This window comes from Cygnus atratus, chromosome 16 (assembly GCF_013377495.2).
Source record: "Cygnus atratus isolate AKBS03 ecotype Queensland, Australia chromosome 16, CAtr_DNAZoo_HiC_assembly, whole genome shotgun sequence".
NCBI lineage: Eukaryota > Metazoa > Chordata > Aves > Anseriformes > Anatidae > Cygnus > Cygnus atratus.
The window spans coordinates 7702943-7728987 of record NC_066377.1 but is presented as its reverse complement, the minus strand read 5'-3'; the positions used below and the strand labels follow the sequence as shown (position 1 = coordinate 7728987).

The 26045-nt window shown below is 36.5% G+C and overlaps 1 long non-coding RNA gene across 1 annotated transcript in view; it reads right to left on the bottom strand.

Moving 5' to 3' along the window:
* Positions 1 to 4822: 4822 nt before the first annotated feature.
* Positions 4823 to 26045, bottom strand: part of LOC118248846 (uncharacterized) — a 35213-nt gene continuing 13990 nt past the window's right edge. Inside the window, exons 3-6 of the long non-coding RNA XR_004778877.2 lie at positions 25055 to 25220; positions 12627 to 12722; positions 6381 to 6631; positions 4823 to 4993 (exon numbers count right to left, since the gene is read on the bottom strand). This is a non-coding gene — a long non-coding RNA (uncharacterized LOC118248846). The remainder of the gene's footprint in view (positions 4994 to 6380; positions 6632 to 12626; positions 12723 to 25054; positions 25221 to 26045) is intronic.

The window sequence follows — 26045 nt, the reverse complement described above, 5'->3', positions numbered from 1 at the left end:
TATTTCAGTGGCACTTTTACAGCAAGAGTACTTTTCTCCAAAAATATAAAGGCTTGAAAGGATAAAGTAGATCAAGTTTAGTGGTTCGGGATCAGTCAGTTACTCAATGTTACTGCAGTTAGAAGAAGCTGAAGGGAAGATGGGTGATTTCAGCAAGGTACCTACAGGGAGATGTGTGCCAGGATTCAAGCCTGGTGATTCATAAGCTGTTCGTCAGTAGCTGTTAAATATCTGCTTTTTGCCAATGCTCACTGTTTCAGTCTGCCAAAGATACTGGATAAACAGTCACTGTAAAAAATTTATAGTTACTCTGGGGAAAACAAAAGCTTTTTGTGGCATAATGCAACATCATAAATTAAAACTTTTTTTTTTTTAAATTAAGAAGTTACATCATGTTTTGATGTAATGTGATGTGGCAGGTCATGCTTTTAATTTTAATAAGCTTAAAAAAGAGAGAGAGGAAGAGAGAGAGAGAGAGATTTGGGAATATAAATATTGTTTCTGAACCTATAACATCTCTTGTTGGAGGCTAGTGAAGCGGGTTCACCTCTGCCATCTGGGTTCAAGTCTTATTTCAGGAAAACAATTTGAAATGACTTCTGGAGGTATCAGCATCAGTTAATGAACAGAATTTCCACTCCACAGACCTTCCAGGAAATTGCCAAACAGCATTAGCACTTCTACAGTATTTGTCATACTTAGGTATTGTTGTGCTTTAAAAAGCACTGTCATCTCTAGCTTACCTTTTTTGAAGTGCCCTGTAACTTTCAGGTATCTTCAATTTTAAAAATTCCAGTAGGAGAGACCCAAGACTGTATTACAGAGGTGCTTAAAGCGAGTTCCCACTGATTTCAGGAGCAGTTGCGGGACTCCAGGTGCATCTCTGAATAGTCAGTCCTTAAGCAGAGGCATCTCATTTTGGACTTCAGAAATGAAACCCATCAGATGAGCAGTCACTTGAAACTGCAGGCTTTTTGGCATCATAACGTTATGACAGAGAGCAAAATTAATGTATCTTTAAACTGATGTGAGCTATCTGCCATCTCAGACTAGGTCCACAATTGGGAACAGTGCCCTGAACCTTATGAGTGATAAACTTGGGTCCTCTTTTCTTTTCCAGATTATTTTTTTTTATTTTAAATTTTTAAATTTATTTATTTATTTTTTTTATGCATGAGCTATCACAAAGGGTTATATCTTGACTTGAACCTATTATAAGGAATCACTATTATAAGGAGTCACTATTATAAGGAATATAAAGGGTCAGACAAACTGCAAGACTACCACAAAGGGGAAATAATCACCTATTCAGCATTTAACCTTCTGATTTTTTTTCCCCCAGCTCAATCATGGTCTGAATCCTGCATTTATTTAGTCATATCTGACACAACTTTACTAGGTGCCCTTTGCTCTGTTCTCACAGACTTGGTCTGATTTCACCATATGTGACTCTTGGAGGGGGATTGCCCTCATCGCACATTGGCTTTGGCTGCAGAGGAATCCTGGAGCTCTCATTGCCTCTGTTGGCAGAAACTTGGCACTTTCTGGAGGAGTCTTGCATAAGCCTTGGGAGAATGAAATAGGAAATGACTACTGCAACGCAGCTGAGTAATGTGGTTCATTTCAAGCTGCTCAGACAACCACCTCACCCTCTGCTAAGCCCGAGGTAATTGGTTTGGGGCTGTTTAGGGCAGTTGCCTTTCATTCTCCTTTCTGATTTCTTTTTTCAGTCCTCTTATTTATTTTCATAATAGTTAATTTTTCCATTCTAACTCTCATTTTTGTATTTTTAATCATATTCAGAATAGAGGAAATAGGGTGACCCATTGTCCTCATAAGTGACATCTAGTCTATGACTTGACTGACAGGAGGTACCATTAGAATAAGCATCCCTTCCCTGATTGAGACTATCCATGTTAACATTTCTGTTCTCTGGGCTATATATTTGATCTTACATAGCTGTAAATTATGAGTGACTCCATCAAAGTCAGAGGCATTACTCCAGTGCTAACATGGTGTAGGTCAGCTCAGATTCATGCTTTTGGGATTTCAGATGTCTCACTAGGGCTCCTGTTGCATTGCTGGCCACTTCTTCCATTCAGTTTTGTATATGCTTAGAGTAAGCTGGCAAAAGTAGCTGATACGTAAGCTTCTTACAAAAATCATTGCCTTGAATTTCTTGGAGATCAGGTTCATGCTGGTATTTGAACTTGGCTATGGAGACCTAAATGTACAGTACATTACCATACTGTAAGTCATATCAGGGCAATATCAAAACAGAGTAAAAGTTAAACAAAACATCTGAAATAATTTTCTCTGTGTATGCAGAGTATGTCTCCTTGGAGTAAAACTGATCTTTCAATTCAGAGTTCACGTGGAAGGTAAACTACTGGAGACAAAGTTCAACATAATGAGCTGAAGAGAACAGGACTAGATCAAACATTACCAAAGTTAAACTGTAAGTGGAAAAAGATTTTGTCTTCAATTCCACAACTTTACACTCATGTTATATGAATGATTTCAGTACTGGAAATTTCTTTCTGTTAGAGAAAAGCTAGGAATGTTAGAAGAGGGCTCTGTGGAAAACAACGAGGAATGCAGAGTTTTGATTCATGTGAGAAGGAATATGCTCACTAGGAATAAAGTTTAGAAAACTCATTTCAGGAGGTTCAAAACCACAATGAGATCAAAAGTTGCATGATCAGTGTAACTATGGGAAAACACAGTAAGTAGCTGGAGAAACTGGTACATAGGGAAAGTAGGAAGGGTCAAAGGTGGGTGAGTACATAAGGCTCTGTGTAACTGATAGAAAACAGAAAAAAGGTTTTTAAGAACTTCATACTTTGTATTCTCTTAGATAATGAGGACATAAAACGTCTGGTTCTCATCTTTTTTACACTTATATAAAATTAGGATCAACTCAACAAGTTAATGGAGTTACATAGGTTTAAATCTGGCATAAGTGAGATAAGAAACAGGCCCATCAGTTCATTAAGGACTTCATTAACTGTGACTGGAATATCTTGCAGTGCCTGTGTTCCTGCAAATAAAAACATGTATTTGAGGCCACAGGAAGGTATTCTGCATGCCCTAATGTGTATGCGTACAACTAGCTGCCTATTTTAAAGTCAGAAGCTAGAGGGCTCTGTATAGTTGCATCTACGTGGGTGAATATGTATTTGTACAATTGCAGAACTTGTGAAATAAGATAGATGCACACCCAGGTGGGTCTAACCTATCTCGGTAGCAAACTGAGCACAGAAAAGTCAGCGTAGGTCTGCATGCACACAAGACATTCAATTTAATTAAAGTTTGTAATGACTTCTTGGTTTGCAAAACTATCCTGTTTATGTTTATCTCACTCACATCCAAGTTAAATATATAACTACTTTCCACTCTTCTGTGCTCTCTGCAGAGGGATATGCTTATGGTCTTATGATGCTACTCAACCCACTCTATACCAATTTTACTCAAATATATATATATATAAAAGTATATTGAAAAAAAACCATCCACAGGAAGGATCTGAAAAGCAAAGGAACAAACAGCTCCCTCAAAACTTCATTCCCCTTCATGATTGATGGGCTCCATTACTTCAACTTTGCTGTTTGATCAAATGGTAAATCATGTAAATACACCACGCATGAGTGTCAAAGCAATTTTAAAGAACTGAAATTTTTTGTTTAAGTTATAGGTCAAGCAGCAATTTCCCAGAACAACCCCTCATGAAAGCAAAGATTTTCTTCCTTTTAAGCACACATCAGACCAATCTAATTTACTAGGGAGAAAATTCACTTTAGTGCAGAAGGACAATCCAGACGTATACACTACTTACGCCCTTGTTAAGTGAAAATTGGGATAAGTGGTACTAAGTGGGTGCATAGATCTTAAGCTTGTCCTCTTCAATAGGGTGAATTTTACCCTTAATACAAAGTGTAAGTAGAGAATCAGCATTGTCTAGATTCTTCTGAGGACCATTAACACATAGCTGAGTTTCACCATAAAGATGCAACAGAAAATGCAAATTAATTGAGTGCTGTTTTACCAGTTATATACTTCTCACTTATTGCTTCTCACTTGTAAACTGTGGACTCTATTATGTCTTGTCCAAATTATGCTGAACAAAAGGTTTTGAATTAATTTCTGTCATTCCTTCATGAGCTTTCCCTATGCATTTCTGCTCAATTTCTGCTATTTCTTCTGCTGAAAATTTATCGTATCACAGAGAAATCCTGCAGAAAATTTAGTCATGTGCCTTGCTACATTTGCCTTTGAAAAGATCTACTTCAACAAACCAGAATGCAGGGGAAGGCAAATGAAGTTCAGCAACGTATATTCAATACAAGCACTCAAACCAAACTAGATGACAGCCATGGTTCCAGGACTCATTGAAGGACTTATGACTGTGACACTCAACCTGGAAAAAAGAGGGAATTCCAAGTATGTCTGAGGTAGGGAGAGCACCGGAGGACAGCTTGGCTGGGTTTTTCAAGCAGTTCTATAAATGTGGGCACTGCTATGCTGCAAATGACTAATATAATGGTTATATGACCACAGCTTTTAAACAATTTACTGTTAAATCTTGTTAAAAGAGAACTAATTACCAGGGCAGGAATCATTGATATTTAAGTTCAAAATGTAGAGGGAAATCTGATGGGATCTATATCAGTTTGATTTCCAGTTATTTATGTATTCAGGCACTCTGTTCCAGTTTTTGTTCTTGGGTTCTTATGCTTGTTTGCCAATCTGGCTTTATGCATGTAAATCCCATTTAACCACCAGGACTGAGGTTCCTTAGTATATGAGTCCTTACTTTATAGAGCACATCCAGACAGGTAGAAAGCCCAATTCTCTGATTCCTAAGGTACATTACTTCTATTATTCAGACTGCTGTAACTCTTGAAATGAACTGGATTTCAGAGATGCAGCTCTGCGATGGAGGATGATGCCAGAGAATATATAACGTCAGCCATAGGGCTGCCACACCTCCTTCCTGGGGAGGAGACAGAAACAGCCTTAAATGATGGTTGCAGTACAATTCCCACAAACTTTGTCAAAACTGTGGACTGACTGTGCTCCTCTCAACTTCATCGCATTCCTGGTTCCTAGAGATCGTCGCTCCTACTGTTTCATTACCAATCTCCAAATCTCATGGTGATAAGGAAGGAAAATAAATCTCTTGAGAGCATTTCATTAGATGTTCAAAAGTAGGTGGCTTGAATTGTTAATTAAGCTTGGAAAATTCCCTCTTCTTGTTTTTTTCTTTTTTTCCAGCTTGACCCCAAATCAATCTTATCTCTGGTTCAAATAGCCTCATTGTCCCAGGGAAATTTAAATGACACCTCTGTGTGAGAATTAGTGATTTTGGCTCATGTTCTAATACCATATCATTGCTTTGTACATCAAAAGAATGTCCTCTGACACAGACATTGGTTTACCTTAGCTGGAGTGACTCATCATTTTCCCACAATTAAATTTTTGAGCTCTAATGCAAAGCAGACTTATCTGCTTTGACAGGACAGTATGGAATAAACAGAAAAGACTAAATTTGTATTGGCAGCTACCACTGCGCTGCAGTTATGAGTAATACAGCATAACTAGAAAGGACACCAAGAAATCAAAATAGATTCTAGTTGCTGGAGAACCAAAAAAAAAGAAATATCTGATAATCCCCAGTATCTGACTGTTCAGTATTGTGTCAAGACACTGGCTGGGAACAGCAGCAAGAAAACATTTCAAGTCTCCCTTCCCTTCCCTTCCCTTCCCTTCCCTTCCCTTCCCTTCCCTTCCCTTCCCTTCCCTTCCCTTCCCTTCCCTTCCCTTCCCTTCCCTTCCCTTCCCTTCCCATCTGTTTTTTCTTAATAATAATAATATATAATCATTATACACATATATATGCACCACTCTTTGGGTAATTTCTGTGCGCACTACATATACTGAGGGGAAAATAAGTCCTCACACTCTGGACTAATTTTCAAACATGGCAATTTCCCTGAGCCTATGTCCATCCTCACTCAGACCAGCATTTCCTGCAGAGTCTCCATCTGCACAGCTCTCCATTTCCCACTACCAAAGCAGGATGCTGGGATGCTGCCCTTGTGTGACCCTCCCGCAGCTACACCAACAGAGAAGCTAGGCACCTCTGTGGTAGATGGACTCTGGTGGGTTCAGGAAGCCTCACTAAAAAACATTTATTTTATTTACATTGGTTTAATTTCAAATTGCATTTCTTCTGGCTACATCCTGAAGGCAGTTACATGGTTCCACAGCTGCTTCCTTGCCATGTGGAAGGGGACATCTGTCACACCTGGGAATGCTACTGGAGATGTGGTAAGGAGGAGGGAAGCTAATTTGTACCTCCAACATCAGTTGAATCTTACCTTGGAGATACTTCATTGTGGACAGGAGATGACTCAAACTCAGCATCCTAAGAAAAGTATCTCCATCAATCTTCTAATGGAGAAAACAAATGCACTGAATTCAGATGGTTCATGCCAGGCCCCTAGGCCCTGCATTTCTGACAGGCTGTGTGGCAGTCGACCAGAAATGCTGGGCACCGGGGACATAATATAGAATTCTGGTTTTACGATTGCATCACACTGCTCCAGATTTCCATGTAAAATTACTGCATCTGTGAACACAGATCAATAAACAGCATGTACAAATGAACAGGACTACTTGGCACATGCTTAAGCAAATTAGGACATGATTACATACAGTTACAAATTTGGATTCCAAGCCTTTGTACGCTTCTCTTGTGATATTTTGGAATTGCTAATTGCAACAATATCTGTGCAGGGTATGTAATTCAACATGACACGTGTTTTTAGCAGCAGGTGAATAAGATCAGTTTTTCAAACAGCAAAATTATTACCAATGTTGAGAGAATTAGATAAAAATGCAAAGTCCAAAGAGCCTCGTTCATATCAGAAATCAACACAAGCTGGAATAAATACAGAAAACCGTTAACTTTATATGACAATAAATAATTTAATTAGTTTATAAGAGAACAGAATGGCTTAGCTGGGTTTTGATTCTAGCATCCTAAACAGAGTAGCAATAGCATATAGCTCCACTTGTATATTTGTACTTTAAACTACTCACCTACTGTATTATATGTTTAATCTGGAAACCTTTGAACATTAGTATATCAGACACAAACTTCCCTTTTAAAAAACTCACTGCCCACTGCATGAGGAAGTGGCATTGTGCTGTTTATATTAAAAAAAAAAAAAAAGTATCTGTAGTCTGATTTCACTGCTGGAATTACATCTAGTCTAACTTTTGGTTCTCAAACAACACTTGGCATCCTTTATTTAAAACTAATTTCAACCTTCATTTTACACCCTACATCTTGTAAGTGATGACTGGATAAAGCTTCAGTAACACTGTGGGAATGCGAGTTTTAACCTTAAAGTCTGCACTGCAAGCTTTGGGAAGTTGGTCAGACAGTTATACGAACCAGATAAAATATGTCAATAATGTCCTGTGCCATCAATATGCAAAGATTAGTTCTCTAGAGAAAGATGAACAGACATGGCTCTGTGCCAGTGCATTTTTGGACTGCCATGAAGAGGTCTTCACTTTTAATTAATTTTTAAATACAAAGCATCAAGGACATGATAGCCTTAATGAGATGTACAGGACCACCTCCCATTTCTCTTGTCTTCCTACATGAAACAACAGTTGATAACTGTAATACAAGAGCACCTCCATATGTATATGCTTGAGTAAAATAAAACATAAACAACATAGATGGGACCAGGTCAGCACCTATCCTGCAGGAAACGCTATGGTTGGAGATTTGCTTCACAGATCACCATAAAGTGATCAGAAAATTCTAGGCTTTCATAAACTACAAATGTTCTGGATCCAAGTCTACAACCAAAATGAAAAGCGATACAGATTTTCAAGTTAGAGTGCAAGTTCTGCCTTTCTCTGTAGCAGGTTCTAAGACTTTTTTGCTGTAAGATTAGGTCTTGGCTACATCAGCTGGGCCTTAAACATATTATGCAAGCAGCCCAATTCAGTTGGCTATCTTTGACTTCTTTCAGGCACTCAGATCAGTAAATAATACAGCAAGCAGACATTTTTCATAAAGTGATAGAAGTTGCAATTAAACTTAAAGATATAACAAAACATAAAAGAAAAGTTTTAATGTGAGTGTTCCCTCTCTTACCTAAGTTTTACCTAATGCTGGGTGCTGAGACCTATTATCCTCTAGCCCTCCAAGACAGTGACTGTATCAGTTTGCTCCTCATAAATAAATCCCTGATAAACTGGCCATCACCTTAGAACAGAAGGAGTTTTTAACTGATTATAGCCCTTTTGATCTGTTTGCCCCCTGTCATGCTGAAACACCTGTATAATTTTGGCTGGAGCCTGGAAGGAGTATTTCACAGCTCATAGTTCATGTGTTGTTTCTTAACCCCCTGCCCTGTTTACCAGAAGTAGTTTTATCTAGATTTTTGGTGCTGACTCCCTGCTTATTTCCTAACAATCAATTAATAAATGAAACTCCCATATACATATATACGTACACACACAGTAAATATAGTAATAGAGTAAACATCCATGGCCAAAGTCAGTCACACGCAGCATTCACAAAATAATGCCACAGTCCCATGTCCTTCACACTTTTGTTTTCCCTTTAAGATTCTAAATAAGGAATAATGAACATCAACATCTAGTTATTCAGTAAACCAAAGCATATAAGCAATTAAATTAAATTAAATTAAATTAGCACAGCCAAGCAAACAAAGCAGTAATCATTCAAGTCCTCTATTTAGGTTGCAGCCATAATGATAGACTGAAGATTAACAATACATTCCAGTAAGACAATTAGTATTAAATTTTTGTTTTTTGAAAAATCTTAAACACTAAGTAAATACTCATTTTTTGCCACAAAAGATTCCTTTTAAATAGTCTTTCCCTCTCTTTTCAAAATGTGACAGATCTCAGGCAGAATTGATCTTTCCTAAGCTTCATGTTACTGGAGTATATTCAGCATTATCTTCTCCATACAGTTTTAGCTCCTATTCTCCTGGGAGTCTCCACCACTTTCCTTGAATGTACTAAAACAAGGATTGGCCAGTCCAGAACAGTAACGGATGAAGGCATTAGAGAATAGTCTTGGGTCAAGAATTATTATTGCTAGAGGCCTCCAAAATCTAGTTATGGGTTTCAGCAAATCCTGTGGGCTCTTATGATAATGCTTTTCTACAGTATTATTGTTATATGGCATTAAATCAGTCAGATTCATGAGCAACAAGAGGTCAATGTCTGATTGAAATTCATAAGGTCAAAAAGGAAACTAAAAATCAATTTATAAGATATGAAGATTTAGGTTCAAACTATATCCATGAGCAATAAAATTTCACATCCATAAATGTAAGAAATCAGTTATTAAACTTGAGGGGGGGAAGAAGACTTATTAAGTTTTACACACACATAAGGCAGCTAACACATAATTTTATCAGACATTACTGAAATCCTATGTGTAATATAAGAGATGATGGGCTAAAATGCTAAATGGTTTAGCACTAAATTATTAAGTGATGTATCCCTAAGGTATTAAAAAGATAAGAAATGCAGAGCAGGTGTCTCTCCCACCAACTCTTGATCACTAGTTTAAGTGCATATTGATAACAAATGCACTTTAGAGGCAAAATAGTATTAGTAATATTTTTGCTGTATGAAAGCCTCATGTCAGAATGACTAAAAGCTTCTACCTGACAAAGAAGTGTTCATATATATATATATAATATATATATATATAAAATCACATTAAATGTTAGCTCCCGGTAGAACAGAAACGAAACTCCAAGGCATTGGAGTCAGTTTGATACTTATACACAAGTAAATAATGTAGGTGGAATAACAACTATACCACATTGAGAATGAGAATTATAGGAAGCACTCTTATCTGTTTTGAAATGAAAATGCATTTTTATTAAAATTACAGATTAACGGAGATTTGTATAAGACAAAGGGTATAAAAACGTAGTAATACAGAGAACTTTGGTTATTGTAAGTCTAGCCAGTGCATGTCAGGAGAACTCTTTTCTCCTTTGCTGTTAATTTCCTAAAATGGTCTCACCTTTGCATCAGCTCTCTTTCATCAAAGCAAAAAGCAGTGTAATGGTAATGCCCTATGCAATGTTAAAAGCCCCTCCTGCTTAAATGTTTGGGAGGATGTGTGCATGCTTGTTAGGAGCAAACATAAAATTCATATTTTGGCCTCTTGCTATATCCTGTCCCAAAAGCAAAGTAAAAAAGCCAAACACTGAACTTCAAGACCTTGCTCATTTTCCCCATTTTGAACAACTCCATTCTCTCACATCCCTCCAGACTTGGTCCCGCCAGCTGTTTCCACACTTGCTGACTCTGGTTCAGTGGGATCCATGGAGCAAAGCAACTCTTGCCCTGCACTTCCAGGCATACCTAGGAGTGTGTTCACCTCTGCTGGGTAAGGAGCCTGTCTCTCTGCCTCAGTTTAGCAGTCTCCAGCTGCCCTTGCAAAGGGGACATGTGGACTAGCCAGGCAGATTAGACCCATTACTGTCCCTAGAAAGTCCCTGAATATTTATTAAAAGAGTTCCTGTGGCATCTGTAGCCAAGGCTAGCAGGATTCGTAGGCAAAATGAAGCAAGCCTCCTTATGAGGGAAGTACAGTGGGAGTGAACACTGAAGACTCAGAAGGCAAGTAAAAACAGTCTGTCAGTATTGTGTTAATAATAATGTTTGGCTGTGACAAAGGCTGTGACATTTAGAGATGGATATACTACAACTTAATTCCAGCTCCAGCTCTCAGACACCTCCAACCTCTTCTCCTCTGAGCCCCTCTCTTCCACACACTCTCCAACAGCGAGACAAGAATTTTATCATGTTACATCTTGGGTAACTTGGGTAAACTAATATCTACTTTCATTAGTATCACATTCATCTTCTGCTCTTCAGCTTTATTTTTTCCTGTCCAACTTTATTTTTCTCCTGTCCAGATCTCCAAACCCTGTTAGTAAACCACAGATGGAAGCTGCACAGGCTGACACAATGCCACGTACAGCAGAATTGATACTATATAAAAATGGTGCATGGGGCTTGTGGAGAAGCTGGCTTGTGTCCAGGCAGGTTGAATTTCACAGCAAAATCTTTCCAGACTGGTCATTAAGTCAGGCCCTACAGCCTAAGTCAGAACACAAAGTCTGTAACAGAATGAAGTCTTTGCCTTCATTTCACTGGATTTCAAATTAGGTCCAAATCTAGTTCCTAACTGAATTCAGAATTCCTTCTGCTGGGTTTGATACTGATATTTATTACAGTGGTCCCACTCCAGGTATAATGTAAGATACACAGAATTTGAAGATCTGCTTTAAAATAGGGGGAATTAAAAATATAAATTAATATTTTTTTTTCTTTTAATATTTTGTTTTTGATTAGTCTTTTCAAGTTGGAGATGAACATTTATATTTCCAAGCTTTGCTCTAAGGCTGGGAATGCTAATAATTACTTCTGAAAGATAAAAATATGAAACTCTTGGATAATAATGTGGCTGTAGGGATTTAATGAATCCTCGTGGGACTACCCAAATCACAAGAGCAGCCAGCATTATGTCATAGGATGGGGCTACAAGATATGTTCAGAATAATCATGTAAAATTAAGGCAGATAACAATTTTAGTGGTATTCCCTTTTTTATTTTTACTTTTTGTACATAAACAAACTGCCATTGTTTAGGATTTGCTAATGTAAACAACAACAACAAAAAATCTGGAATTATAATGAAAAAGAATATATTTATGCCTGTTTATAAGGAATTTTTTAAGAAAAAAATACATAATGCTCTTATGATTTTTATATTAGCAACATTTTAATATAAAAAAAGTTTAAATTATATTACCCCAAATTATTAATCATTATGTAAAATGATATATTGTATAGCTAAACACTACTGTAAAATGAAATAAAGATCTATTAATGCAGTAAACCTACTTAATAAAAGTTGCTTTCATATTCAAAACCAAAATATTAAAGCATGCTCCATATCTGAAAGTCAAAAGTGAAAGAATAAATTAACTAAGGTTAAGAACCTTGTAGCAGCTGACTAACAAAGCTCTAGGGCATTATAAAATTTCATGCTCTTGTAATAAAAAGGATAAAGAATTGGCTAGAAGACCACTAAAAGTTAAAATAAATGAACATAAAGTAGATGAAAAAGCTTGACACGACTGAGACCACAAATGTGTAAAGACCAAAGACACAGTTTTAAGCCATTAGAGGACTGAATTAAATGCAAAATGAATCCTAGTAGTAAATTAATAGAAAATTACAAAGGTAAATGAGCTCTGTTTCAGTCATAGAAAACTTTTTTTTTTAATCATTTTTCTTTCAGCACTTGAAAACATAAAAGTGTGAGGAGTTAAATTCTGGCACATACCCAAAACAGAAACAATTCCTAATATTTCTGCATATAGAAAAATCATGTTTTATAGAAAAGAGAGAAGCATGATCTCACAAGACATTTTCTACTTAAGAAAAGGTGGGAGTAATTTACCATTTAAATATTTTTAGAAAAATGGTTTTATGCAGTGTATTAAAGAAAAGTTTTATGTCTAAGCTCAGTCCTACCTTCTTTTATGTAAACCTTCAAAGGAGATGATGAAAAAGACGAAAATTTTCAGACTTGTTTCGTTAACATCATTATTTCTTAATCACTGGTTAAGACTGAAAAAGGAAGATTGTAAAAAGAAGAGTTACAATGTGCTGAAGAGCAATGTATAGTCTAAAGCAAAGAAATGATGTTTTCCTCTCAAACTGCAAAGCAGCCACAATCTGTAATGTTTGCAAGATCAAATGTAACCAAAACACGCATGCAAATAAACCTCTGGTGTTGATATGTTCTTTGTTCACTAACATAAGAAGTGTTTGCCTCTCTGACCACTTTTGGATTTGGAAAACTATCATCGGAGTGAAAACTGGCAAACACTTGCCTAGTGTCCACACAGCAGGTGGGTATGAACACAGTCTGACTCCCAGGTTAAAAGGAAAACTTGTGATCTCATTTGCAGAACATCATTGCTCTGCACCCCAAGATGCCCAAAGATGGTTTCATAGATGAAGCTGGATCCCTTTGATCTGAGTACAGTGCCTAGAAATCTTCCTGCTCTTTATTCTAGTGGGGTATTGTAAACCCAGTCAAAAGCCTTTTAAAAGTTAAGTCCTTTGTCTGAGTAGGTTCTGGTTTGAGCTCTGCAATCCGATGTGTTATTAAGAGTGCAATTAATCAGTGCAGGTGTAATTCATCTCTCTGCAAATGTCTATTAAAAGACCTCCTGTGTAAACTGAGTCTCACTTTATGTTTTGAAAAGGTCCCTGTGACATATGACCAAGCTACCTCTATCATACTAAGCTACAGCCAGATGTAAGACACTGTGTTTATTGTCTTAAAAATACATTCTCCACCATGGTCCTCAAAATAAACAAACTGCAAGTGTTTTTCTAAAATGACGAACATGCTAGTTTATACTGACAACACGAGTGATTGGAAATAAAAAATTTATGTGTGGTGTATGTCTGTCTCTTTACGAGTCTAAGTACAGAGGGCTTTTAGGGCTCTCAGTAAAACTTCTGGACTTCGGTTTAAGCCGCTTATTTTGAGAAACTGTCTTCTTCCAAGCCATATTTTTTGGATTTTTGTTTTGGCCATTGATATTCTTTGTGGGTATTTTACGCCATGAAGATTATCAGTACGTTGTCATCCAACAGATTATTTAACAAATGAAAAACAGTCAACCCAAATAAGACAATAACTTATCTAACCAAGATATTTGCTATGACTTACGATTTACTGCAGAATATCTGTCAGGCTTTACATTTCTCTATGGAAAAATATTCACAGTTTAATAAACAAATATTTGCAGGATGTGGGCTAGGGCCATATGAGCTAACAGATAAACCCCCCTGTTCGAAGCTCAGCCCTTGCTAGGAGCGATCCCACTGGCTGCCCCACAATAAGCATCGCGCTGTCCAAGACTTGGTGTAACTCCAAGATTCATCTCATTGTCATCTTCACAATAACCTACTTTTTGGTTTTGGAGGAAAAACCCTAAAACCTTTAATGAACAAAGAGTTTTCACAGTAATACAATTTGCTTTGCTGGATACAAGAGAAGTAGTGGATTAGGAGGCCTGGACTGTGGCACATTGCTCAATGTGCTGTAGCTGACAGTAACCATTATTTAATTTAATGGATTTACCTACAGGAATGACAGCATGACAGCAAGACCCTCCTCAGTTTACTTTGTTACTTTTCTCCTCATGCCTTTATAGAGCTGTAAAATAGCTTTCTTGAGTGTATGTGAAGGCCCATCCTAATGGGAAGGTTGGGTCAGCCATGGCTGTGAAGGCATTGCTGGACACCATGAGAAATGCTAACAGAGCTGCAGTCAGCTCTAAAATGTAGCTGTTCACTCCTTGGCAAGGATTTCCTCAGAGATCTAGAAGTACAGGCCAAAGGTATGAATACTTGTAACCACCAATGGTAAAATGACGCAACCTGACTGGATTTTGTGACAGATACACTAATGTATGACAGAGGATCTAATTCTGTGGTTAGTTTTGGCCAAAGTGGCAGACTTTAAACTTTGGTAAGTTTAAAAGGAGTAAATTAAATTCTTTTGAAATTAAAGAGCCAGTTAAAGAAGTTGAATCGCAACAACACTGGTAATAATGGACTCCTACACAGGCTTTCAAATTTTTTGCAAGAGTACCATAACTTCTCTTCATTAACAAACTGTCCTGTACCTTTTTCTATACCAGGGCTAGCACATCAATCTGACCATTTCTAATGAGATATAGGATAATACTGCATGGACCAGACTTGCTTGTCAGCCACTGCCTGATGGGTTTAAAGTCAGAAACGATCCTTCATTAATTAACCTTCACTTTCTATGTAGATTCACTCATTGAGATGCAGGTAATTAAACCAAGGTCATTTCAAGGACCAACTGAGGAAAAACAGCAATGCAAAAGTGGTGTGGTTGTTTTGATAGAGGGCTTTCAATGTACTTATTTCAGTGTGATAGTTATACAAGGTTGGCCTTTTTGGAAAAAAGAAAACCATCCTCTTTTTAATGTGCTACCCCAAGGCTAAGGAGGCTTTGGACCTGAATTATAGACTTCACATGGCTTTCAGGTTAGATTAGGAAAAGAAAATATCAGTAAACTAAAGAAAATTCAAGATAAACAAGTAAAATATGTGGAACAAAATCAGACAGAAACTTATCTGAAGATCTTGACAGTGACTGAAACATCCCTGCAAATAGACTTTAAATCTTGCATCTCAATTTAAAGTAATATTCAACAATTAAAAAAGAACTATTTCAGTTAGAAAATTGTGTGTAAAAAATAGAAGTGTAATTTGTCTTTGTGTTCAGACTCATTTCACTGACTTTTAACCCTTACAAATACAATGGTGTAAAGCTACTGAGAGCTATGTAATGCAAGCAGCTGCTCATTCACAGGTAGGAGACTCCAATTACGAAACCACTGTAGCTTGGGGATATAACAGTAGAATTTTTGCAGCTCTTCCAAATTAGCTCTTACACCAGTCCAAGACATGTGAAGTTCCAAACTTTGATCACTGTTGAGAGCAAAATGAATATATTGAACCTGCAAATAGCCTTTAGCTCTTTCCAAGTGGTTCCCTTATAATTTGAGTGCTAGATTAAAGTTGTATGTTATAGATTTTAATAACTATCTTCCATTTGGTTTGCTGAGTACCACTTGCTGTGGATTATATGACCTACTCACCAGCATGTCCCATTATGAGCACTTAACCTTGAAAGTTGTAAAGGCAGAACATTTAATCTGTTAAACACAGTCAGAATCAGAAGGTTATATAATTACAGGTAATTTGGCATAGCACTTCTAATACTTTCCAATTATTAAAATAAATTTCACTGCGGATTTTCTTCTCATGCAATGGACAAGAAATAATAAATAGGGAGGAACTGCGCATTTAAGAATACAAATATCTGTTGAAATGAATACATACATTTATTTCAATGAAGGCCTTTGGTAATCATTGGTATAGTAAATTTTACAAGCATGGATATGCAAACAATGAAAGTTTGTGTTAAAGGTTATGCAGGAATACCAGGAGTAGATTATAAGAATGAATTTGAAATTCTTTTTCCACGAGTATTCCTGATAGATACACATTATGAGGTACTCATACAGACATTTATCCACACACTAATCGCAGCCTGTATTTCAGTATCTGAGTGCAGAACAGACATAGAAAAAAATGAAGAGCATTCAAAAAATTCTACAGCCATGCAAATAGAAAATTATTTTCATTATGACATTAAAAATCAATAAAGTTAAAAGTTTATCAAAAGCAGGAAATCTTACACTAGACCAGATAACACACAACAGATAACAAAAATGATATTTAAAGCTCTGCTGGAAAACATTCATTTTTTTTTGTGGTGATGAAGGAAATACTGAACTCTATATAGTTTATGAAAGATCTATTCATTCTACTTTTAAGATAATTGATCCTTCAATAAAGATTTTTTTTCTGTGCTATTTTACCATTCAGAGGTGTTTCTGTACCTTTAAAATGACAGACTTGTGTAAGAAAGGATTCAGTTGTAAATATTGTCATATATTGGCCTAGATTCAGACTTAAGGAGATGATCAATCCCGGTAACCTGGTGTTTTATAATCTATAAACTCCTAAAGTTTTATGCAACATTTTTAAAATGGAGATAAAAAGTGAGTTTATAAATTAGATACCAAAATCTGAGTGTCTGATTATCTCAGCTTAAATGTTAATGAAAGAATGAATGATGAACCAACAACATGCACCAAAAATGATGAAAGCATCCTGTGGCTGGAGTAACATGTACTACCCTTGAACACGCTTAAGACAAAACAGTTTAAGGCAGTGGCATTAGATGATGCCATAGGGATTTCCATTTTAATCCTCAAAACCAAACCCTTATTTTTTAAATGGGTTTGATAAGAAAAATGCATTTCATATATGCACACAGAGTTACTGATGTTCCAGCACACGACAGGCATGAACTCCATTACACTTACTGGTTTGCACGTGAGTACTGGATATGCACAGTTGTGAAATAGTCACATGCTGTTAGATTTGCATTTGGCATGCACACTTCATGTGAATTAAAAGGACTGTAAAAGTGAGCAATTAGAATGGCATTTTATTTGGAAATTTGAATTTTCACCACCACCACCATTTTTCCCAGGAAGGCAACACTGTCAAAATCTTTTGTTTATGCAAAGCTCTAAAAGAAAAAAAAAAATCAAACAACAACCCCAAACTAAAAATATGAAGTCAGCTGAACCTGAATGGAGCTCCAATTACAATCTTTTTTTTTTTTTTTTTTAAGCTTTTGTGAAAGTGTTTGAGCTTAATTAGGTTAAGCTATTTCAAAGCGTGCCCAGTTGTTGTAATTTGTTTATGATACGGAGTTGCTCTTTGATCGTGAATGTTCATTTTTATAGAAACCCTGTTATCAGTCTTAGGATAAAAAATGAACAGTGTTTGTGGTAAGAAAATTTAGAAAAATTTAAGACACTCAGAAAATAGCTGTCTTATTAATAAAAGAAAGACATGACTTCATTTAGATTACTATGGCAGTAAACAAATTATATTTTAAGAAGGGAAAGGGAAACTGAAGCGTGTTTGTTTATGCATTCTACCTAAGATATGGTAGCCTTTGGTCTTTAATAACCTGATAACTAGTCTCAGTTTGAATTTGGCCAGTCCTTGGGTAAAGCACCTGTAATAGCCATTCATAACTTCTGTCCTTAGAAATCCTTTCATTCATTGTTCTGCATAAAAGAAAACAAGGCACTCTCCCTCCTTGAAATTGTCATTTGATTCTGATATTTTTAAATGATTTTACTAGAATGGTTAAAAGGTACAATATAGTAAGTGTCCCTAAGAAAATACTTTGGGGCTCTTCATTTTTGAAGAATGAACCTTAGCCATTGCTGGAATTGGGTAATAAGCACATACTCAGACCATCTTTATTTAAAAGCATGAATCTGGGTTAGAGGCTTTAGGCTGGCTTTTTCAGTTTCTCTCTCATTTACTTTTTTTTTTTTAGTTTAAATCTTTTACGTGGTAAGATGGGTGCATTAGCTGCACAGTTTTCTAGCTGAAGATCATCCAAAATACATGAATACATCCTGGCCTTTGGGAAGGGCTGTATTCACAGAGCATTTAAATGAGGTTTTTCAGATATTGCATGAAGATATTTTTGCACTCATAGGGGAATAATGCAGATCTTTCTAAGGTTCTCTGTACTAGAAAAGCTATCTCTCTCTGGAACATGCTACAGAATGGATAAGAGCTTCAAATGCCAAAAAAAAAAAAAAAAAAGAGAGAGAAAGAGAGAGTTTAAAGACCATATTTTAAAACTGTTCATCCTTTTTGAATGCAACTGATAAAGTGAGTTGTCTATATATTCTTACACATCCAAGGATGCCACGACTGGTCATTTCTGTGTGATCTCACCTGATTTATGTACATATTAGTCATTGATGCAAATTAAACATGCAATGTTTATAGATTTTTAAATGTAGTTCTTAATGACATCTTCAAAAAAAAACAACTAATGTTGTTGAAGAGCAATACGAAAAAAATTGCAAAAATTTGCTCTTTGTCAATGACATCTTGAAGAAGCAGCCAAGAATCTTGTATCATTAGTAAAGCCAATCAGCTAATTCCTAGTAAACAACTAAGCAAATGAGCACAGTCTCGTCTCTTGTTCATAATTAACTTTGAATTACTTTAAATTTTTTCAGCTTTATTCTGTATCCAACATTTATTTTGAATTATGACCAAATATGCAAAGGTAGTTTGTCAACAGGAGTTGGACAAAAATGCTGCTCAGGGGCTTTTTCAAAAGTCGTTAAGAACCTCCTAAGTTTTATCTACTTCTAATTTTTGGTTTTCTTGGTGGACAGATACCTATTTTTTATTGATCTTTGCTGTTTTGAACACAGATGCATTACTTACACTGAGTGGACTCAAATCACCTGGTATTTTTGCTTCAATTAGACTGCATTTGGTTATTATATCCATACTTAAGGTTTTAAAAATCTGCTTTCCATAAATGTTTTGCAATATTCCCTTAAAAATTGCTTTTTCAGTTAACATTTCTGCCCATATATCAGTCACTGGAATATTTAGAGAAAGCAAATATGAAAGGGGTGTGAACACAGCTGAAGGCTATTCAATGTTTTATTCAAGGGAGTTTTTATGGAAAATATTTTGAGGTATTTGCTTAGTTCTAATCATTACTGTGGGACACCCTGGAAATTCAATAGTAACAGAAGTGCCAAAACTTGAAAGCAATTAAGTATGTTTGAAGAAAGAAATTTTCATTTTATGTTTGTGTTGAAATTTTGGTGCAGGAAGGAGGCAGCCCAGCTGAGCCAAATTCCACAATTCTCTCAGCCTGCAGTGGTTTGGAAGGCCATAGATCTAACCTAAGCTGTATGAGACCCTCTGTGACTACAGGGAGCTTTTGTTTTTTGTCAATATTTTTGCCAGGAACTTGGCTATTGCTGAATTCCAGGCAGAGGCAGGCTGTTTACATTTCCTGTGAAATACTGCAGGCAACAAAGGTGTGTTGGGAAGAGGTCCTGTTGGAAAAGCACCACGATTTAGTTTTGTTTACATCCGGCACAGCAGTATAAAGTAGCAACATCTGAGCTGGTGCTGAAGTAGCTCAAGTACCAAGAAGAAAATAGCAATAAAGTTGTCCTGGACAAATTAGCCCAAGCACAGTGTCCCTCCACAGGAGGTCAGGCACCCTTAGGACATGCAGGTTTTGCAAGTTTCTGGTGACCTATAAGGTACTGAACCTATGCAGACCTTATTTTCCATTTAAATGGGAGTCAAGGAAGCCGATCAGATCACAAAGGCACTCAATAACATGATGAATGGCACCTTCAGCAGACTACTAAAAACTTTCCATGGTGCTAGGGCTTCACTGTACCTTCCTTTATTGTATATTAGCAGCCAGAGATGCTGCGTGCACTGAAATGTGAGAAGGATTTTCATGCTTGTAAGAGTTCAGCATCAACCTATAGTTGAGCATTAGCACTCCTCTTACTTTACATTCAAAGGGCTCCTTGTCTGGGCTGCATATTCAAAGAGATAACAACAGTGAGAATTCATGGAAATTCAGTGCCTTCTTCCCCTCTGATAAAGCACAAGATAATAAAGACATTACCTCTGAAACATATTTGGTCAAATTTTGGAAGAACGAAATATGAAGGCATTTCATAAATTAGGATGGATGGATGAACTTTTGTAGCATAAAAGAATGCCAAGGAACCATACTTTTTTTTTTTTTTTTTCCCTTCAGAATTCAGCAGTTAGCAGCTATTCAATTACTGCTTCAAGATAAAGCACGAATGCAACAGCTACTTTACACTATACTTCATATTTTACTTTCTCATGAATATAGAATTGTATTGCTGATCACACAAGCATCACACATCTAAGTTCTAATATCCATAGCTTCAAAAAAACCCTGATGCCACAGAAAATATATATATATATTTAATCATGTTTCAATTGTCTGAATATTCAGAGAACTGTTGAATCTCCTGGCTGCTAGAGACTTTCATTAAGAAAAAAAAGAAAAAAAAAAAAAAGAAAAAAAAAAAAGGAAAAAAATGGAGGCAATTATCTGATATAAATTTTGGGAACTTGTTTATGGGGTACAAAAAGATCTTGGCAGATTTTGTTAAATATGATCAGCTAACTCATGCAAGCCTAACTGAAAACCACGAATCCATGTATTCTTAGAGCCAATCAACGTAGTATTTAGGTGACAAGCAACATTTGTTAACTGTTCTGACATCTTCCCTTGGCTTTGTAAGTTGTGATTTATGTTCACAATGTTCTTTGCAAATATGAACCACAGTATTTGTTTCATATTTTGTACGTGTGCTAGCATGCTTTGTTTGTTGGGGATTGGTTGGCTCTGGCCATAGGTATCGAATTCAAAAAACCTTCTAATTCCTGGGAGTGTTCTGAGTCCCCTGACGTGAGCACTAACAAAAACCTCAGTGTTTGTCAAGTTCCTATCATCTTCATCGTAGTCAGTCTCCTAGCACAGCTGAGATTTCCATGACTATTAATAACGGTTGCTCAGAAGTGTCTAATGAAGCAGAAAACCATCCTACAAAACCAGCAAAACGACTTGTGGCACACCTTCATTGGCAGCTGGATTTGGATGGTTGTTGGAGATTAAAAAGACTGGCTTGCTCGGAGGTGACTGCTCCAGACAAGGAGGTTAAGGGATATTGGCAATAGGGGCAGGGTAGTGCAAGAAGTGCTTGTACATTACTGCCTGTGTTGTGGCTGTTTTCTGAGAAAAGGAGACATGTCCGTTGCTTTAATAGTTCTACCATTTGTGTGCAACAGAGGTTTCAACGGAGTTTGAACACCTGGACTTGGATGTGGCATAAAAACACATTGTTTCCTCTAGGTGTGGGACCTTCACCAGTCAATAAAGCATTGTAATATGGGTATTCGTGAGACATACCCTCCAGGCTCTATCAGGGTTATTATTTCAAAAAATAACAGTTGGATAACAAAGGATAACTGTCTAGCATTAATAACAGACAGTACCATAGAACATGATACACGGGCAGAAAATATGAAATCAACATAAAAGCTACTTCATATTTCTCAATATATACTGCTTGGTCCCAATTCTACCATCAGTTGGAGGGTACAATGACTTTACACATTGTAATTGAGGGCATAATTGAACCAATTTTCTATAATCTTCTATACTTTCCCCAAACAGATCCTGAGCTACCCCAGAAATGCACATTCACATTAAATGTCTCTAGGCTCCACTTTTATCACAAATCTTTTCATTCCACTGTTTAGTTTACAGTGGTGGTGTTAGGAAATATTAGAAATGTTAATATTTCAATATAATGAGGTACATGCAACTTTTTTGTTCTTGTAATGTTAACTTTCTTGAAGTTATGAAAACACGAAATTTTGTAATAAGAAAAATTTCAAAGAAAAAAAGAAAAGAAAAAAGGCATGAGATAAGGAACTAATCTCCTACACACCGTTCCAGCGAAGAAAAGCGTATCTCTTTTTTGCATTCTAAATACACATTTTAGATATTTAGATGGTGAAGTCAACAAGGTGCTTCAGCACATGCCTGAATCATGGCCTAGTCAGCTCACTCTCTGACATAAAATAATGTTTGATAATTTGCACAATGCTTGAAAGATAGCTAGTGATTTGTTATCCGTAAATCCAATGAACTTTTGACATATCCTGTTGCCTGGGTGAGGCAAGACATCCATTCAGTTACTAATGGGGGAAAGTTGAGGCATAGTATGATTTGTTTTACTGATGTAAATGTCGCACAGAGCTATATTTTGTGAATGGATGATAGATCTAATGAAAGCACTATCCCTTAGCCATAATGCTGGAGTATTTTATCTTGAGTGAATTGCTATAAGGAAACATTCTGAGGTGTTTATGTACTCAAAAACACAGGTAGGGGCCAATAATAACCCTTTTAAACAACCACTAACACAGTTATGCACTAATATTATAAAAATCTGGTTGGTCAAATAATTCTCTTTGAAGATGGCAGAAACCAATCCTTTTTTCCTCCAATACTAAAAAAAAATAGTATATTCTGAGAATGCTGAATCATACGAGACACAAGTAAACAAAACTCTGGAATTGTTTTAAGATTATTATTATTATTATTATTATTATTTGTGGAGAAGATTCAAATTGTAAAATTATAATTTAGCCTGGAAATCTGGCAATTTCAGTGAGGTGACAGTTGCTAAGGTTTCTCATGTCAGACTGGAATTTTGGTTACAGGAGGAATGAGTAACTGTCTCTGAGTAGCTAATGCCCTTGTGACTGTAGGATGGTAAGACAGCCTTATATCTCAGCCTTATATATCTTATTTAACCAAAGAATATGTAATTTAATCATGGCAGGCTTCAAATTTCAAGTAGAAATAAAATACTTCTATTACCGAAAATGATTAGATACTCATATTGCAGCAAAACATAAAAGATTTTACCTTTCTGGATTTATAGCTGAAGAAAGAGAACAGAAGAAAGAAAAAAAATGTATAAGAGAAGGATCAGAAAAAGCAAAAAGCCACAACGTTTATAGGTAAATCCCCTTTTTTTTACTTTTGATAAAATGCAAGGTTAATCTCAGTGTGGCAACTCCTTTCCCTGGGGCAGGCTGTAACCAAGAGGAACCACTGCAGTCACAAGCTCTGAAGTCAAGCAGAGGCTTGAAATATTCAGTGATGCCATACTTTGTGACTGTGGCACACAATATTAGCCAAAGGGCTGGGCACACAAGGCACATACATTAGATAATGTTATTCACAGCCTAAGCAGGACTTCATGTGGAACAGATTCATAAACGAGAACTAGGAACAGGCACATGCAGACATATCTGGCTGTAAGGCAACTTCGCTTTCATACCTTAGCTTGTCACTAGTGTTAGGAAACTAGTATTCAGGAAAAATAACAGCAGCCTAGCCCAAACTTAAATATAGCTATTACATTAATATAAAACCAAACCAGTGCATAGCCAAGCTGCATGGAAGAGAGTAGGATGATTTTCTTTGTCAGCAGCACCTGCATCTACCAGAAGGGCACTAACATTAACTATCCTCATGGCCAGATTGAGGATACGTAATCTAAATCATCTGGAAGAATATTACCTAACGAAGGGGTGGGAATCACTCCCCTTTGATCTGCTTTCAAGCAAACCTTCCAATAAACATGAGGGCTGTCTTCGCACGCCTGCAGTCCAGCTCACACAACCTCTCCTCAGAGAGCTGTTGCTGATGTACCTTACAAAGAGATATTTACAAGACATCTGAGTAACAAGAGCATCATGTTCAATTTCCAACGTATGTGAACCTCTGGTCCTACAGCCCAGGATATCCATCAATATCTTGAACCTCTTCCTCTGCATGTGTACATCCAGCCAGCTGAGCAAGAGATGTATAAACAGCAAATGTTTTCAGAGATTCAAGAGAGACTGTCTGGATGGTCTAAAGTCTGGTTTCTATCTTGACTCCAGAAAAGGCATTATTGAAATAATCCTTGAGATGACCCCAGTTGTCAAAAATCTAATAGGATTTGTAAAGTGCTTTAGGATCATTCTAGAGGAAAGGTGCTGTAGAAATGTAAGGTATTATTATTACTATAATAAGACAGGCTCCCCATGTCCCTTGGCGATAATGCAGCTCACTGGTAGGGATAAACTATGGAGCCAACGTGAACCAGATTATTGCCTCATAAAATGGGACACCTGCCCTATTATCCCTTAAATAATAAGTACATAAAACAAATTTGACTGTAATAATAAAACATAATGGTGAAATATTTATGGGTAATTTTTCAATGCAGCATGCAAGGATTAAGCCATGCAATTTCTGTTGACTTTTACAGGAATTGCACTGTTAAATCCTCCCCATGAGGTCCAGCAGAAACTGATCTGTAATGTGTCTGCAAGTCTGTGTAGTGCGTGTTAAAATTAGATAGAGATTTTAAAATGTGATGAAAATACAGGTTCCCCCCTTGCACTTAACCTCCAGTGATAGAAAGGCATGATGTACTTCAAGTAATCCAGCCAAAAACATACTTATTAATAAGGAAAACACTCCAGTCAGGTCCATACTTTCATAAGGGTGTGTGCAACTAATGCAGTTGTGCAGGTATTAACAAGTGCAAATGGTTAATTAAGCCAACTTGAAAGCTTGCTTGCTGGCACTACTCAATCACAGCAATGACTAAAGACGCACAATCAAAATGTACAAATGTGAATTGGTCTTAGATCTTATTTTTCAGATAAACAATACTAAGTTTGCTTAATGTAAGCAGTACTGAGTCCTTAATATGACAAACTAACAAATATGAAGAATTACATAAGGGATACCATCAACTTACATTTTTTGCATCTCAGAATTTCTCACTTACCTCTCACTTTGCCTAAATTCTTGCAACTGAAAAAGCCATGAGGAGAAAAAAAACACCACATTTTCTGATTGTTCATTTGGCAGAACACGGCAGATAAACAGGTTTCCTGATTTCTTTCATACTGGTATTTCCATATTCATTTTCCTACTGTTCTGTGGGTTGATTTCTGTTAAAGTATTAAAGAAAAAATATTTTTAAATAAGGAAAGACCTTTCAAAATAATGAAAAACAAAACAAAACAACCCTGTTAAAGGAGCTTCTGATGCAGCAGAAGCTCTAACCTGTAAGTACTTTCAATATACTTCACATTTTAAGTTGTCAGGGTCACATTCAGTTTTTGAAAAGCACTCACGTCTGGCTCCTGAGACAGAGCCTGATTTAGTCTTTTATAGGCACATGGTACATGCTCTAATTAACCCAACTTAATTTTTGAGAGCAATACCAATGTCTAAATAGCCATGATACAATATTTAGCAGATTATATTTCTTATTATCTTATAAGTTATTAGATAAATATAAAGCATTTGATTTACAGCTTTCTTTAACATTGTCTTCTGAATAATCAGACTATTTTGATTTTCCTTTTTTTAAAAAAGCAAGATAGTGTTATTTAAAGTCCAGTTCATTTGCTGGTTTCCTATCATTGGCATTTTTCCAAGTAAAAGGAAATACCTACTGCTTTTCATATACATATTTATGCTCTTGTGTAGTTCAGCCTTGGGTATATACGCGAGCTGTACAGTCACAGACATCCAAAGTACTCTTCCCATAGCCCTAAGTTTCAGTTTGCATGTGTGTTCACTTGCATGATTACCATCACTACCACCCCGCTTCTGCAGCAACTGCCTGCACCAATTATGTACATTTTGGCATGTGTATTTTCAAATACACAGCTGTAACACAACACTGATTTTATGCAGGCAGAGCCGATATAGATATACACAACGTGTGTGTGTGCATTTGCGTGAAAATCTATTCATGCCTTCCTTTC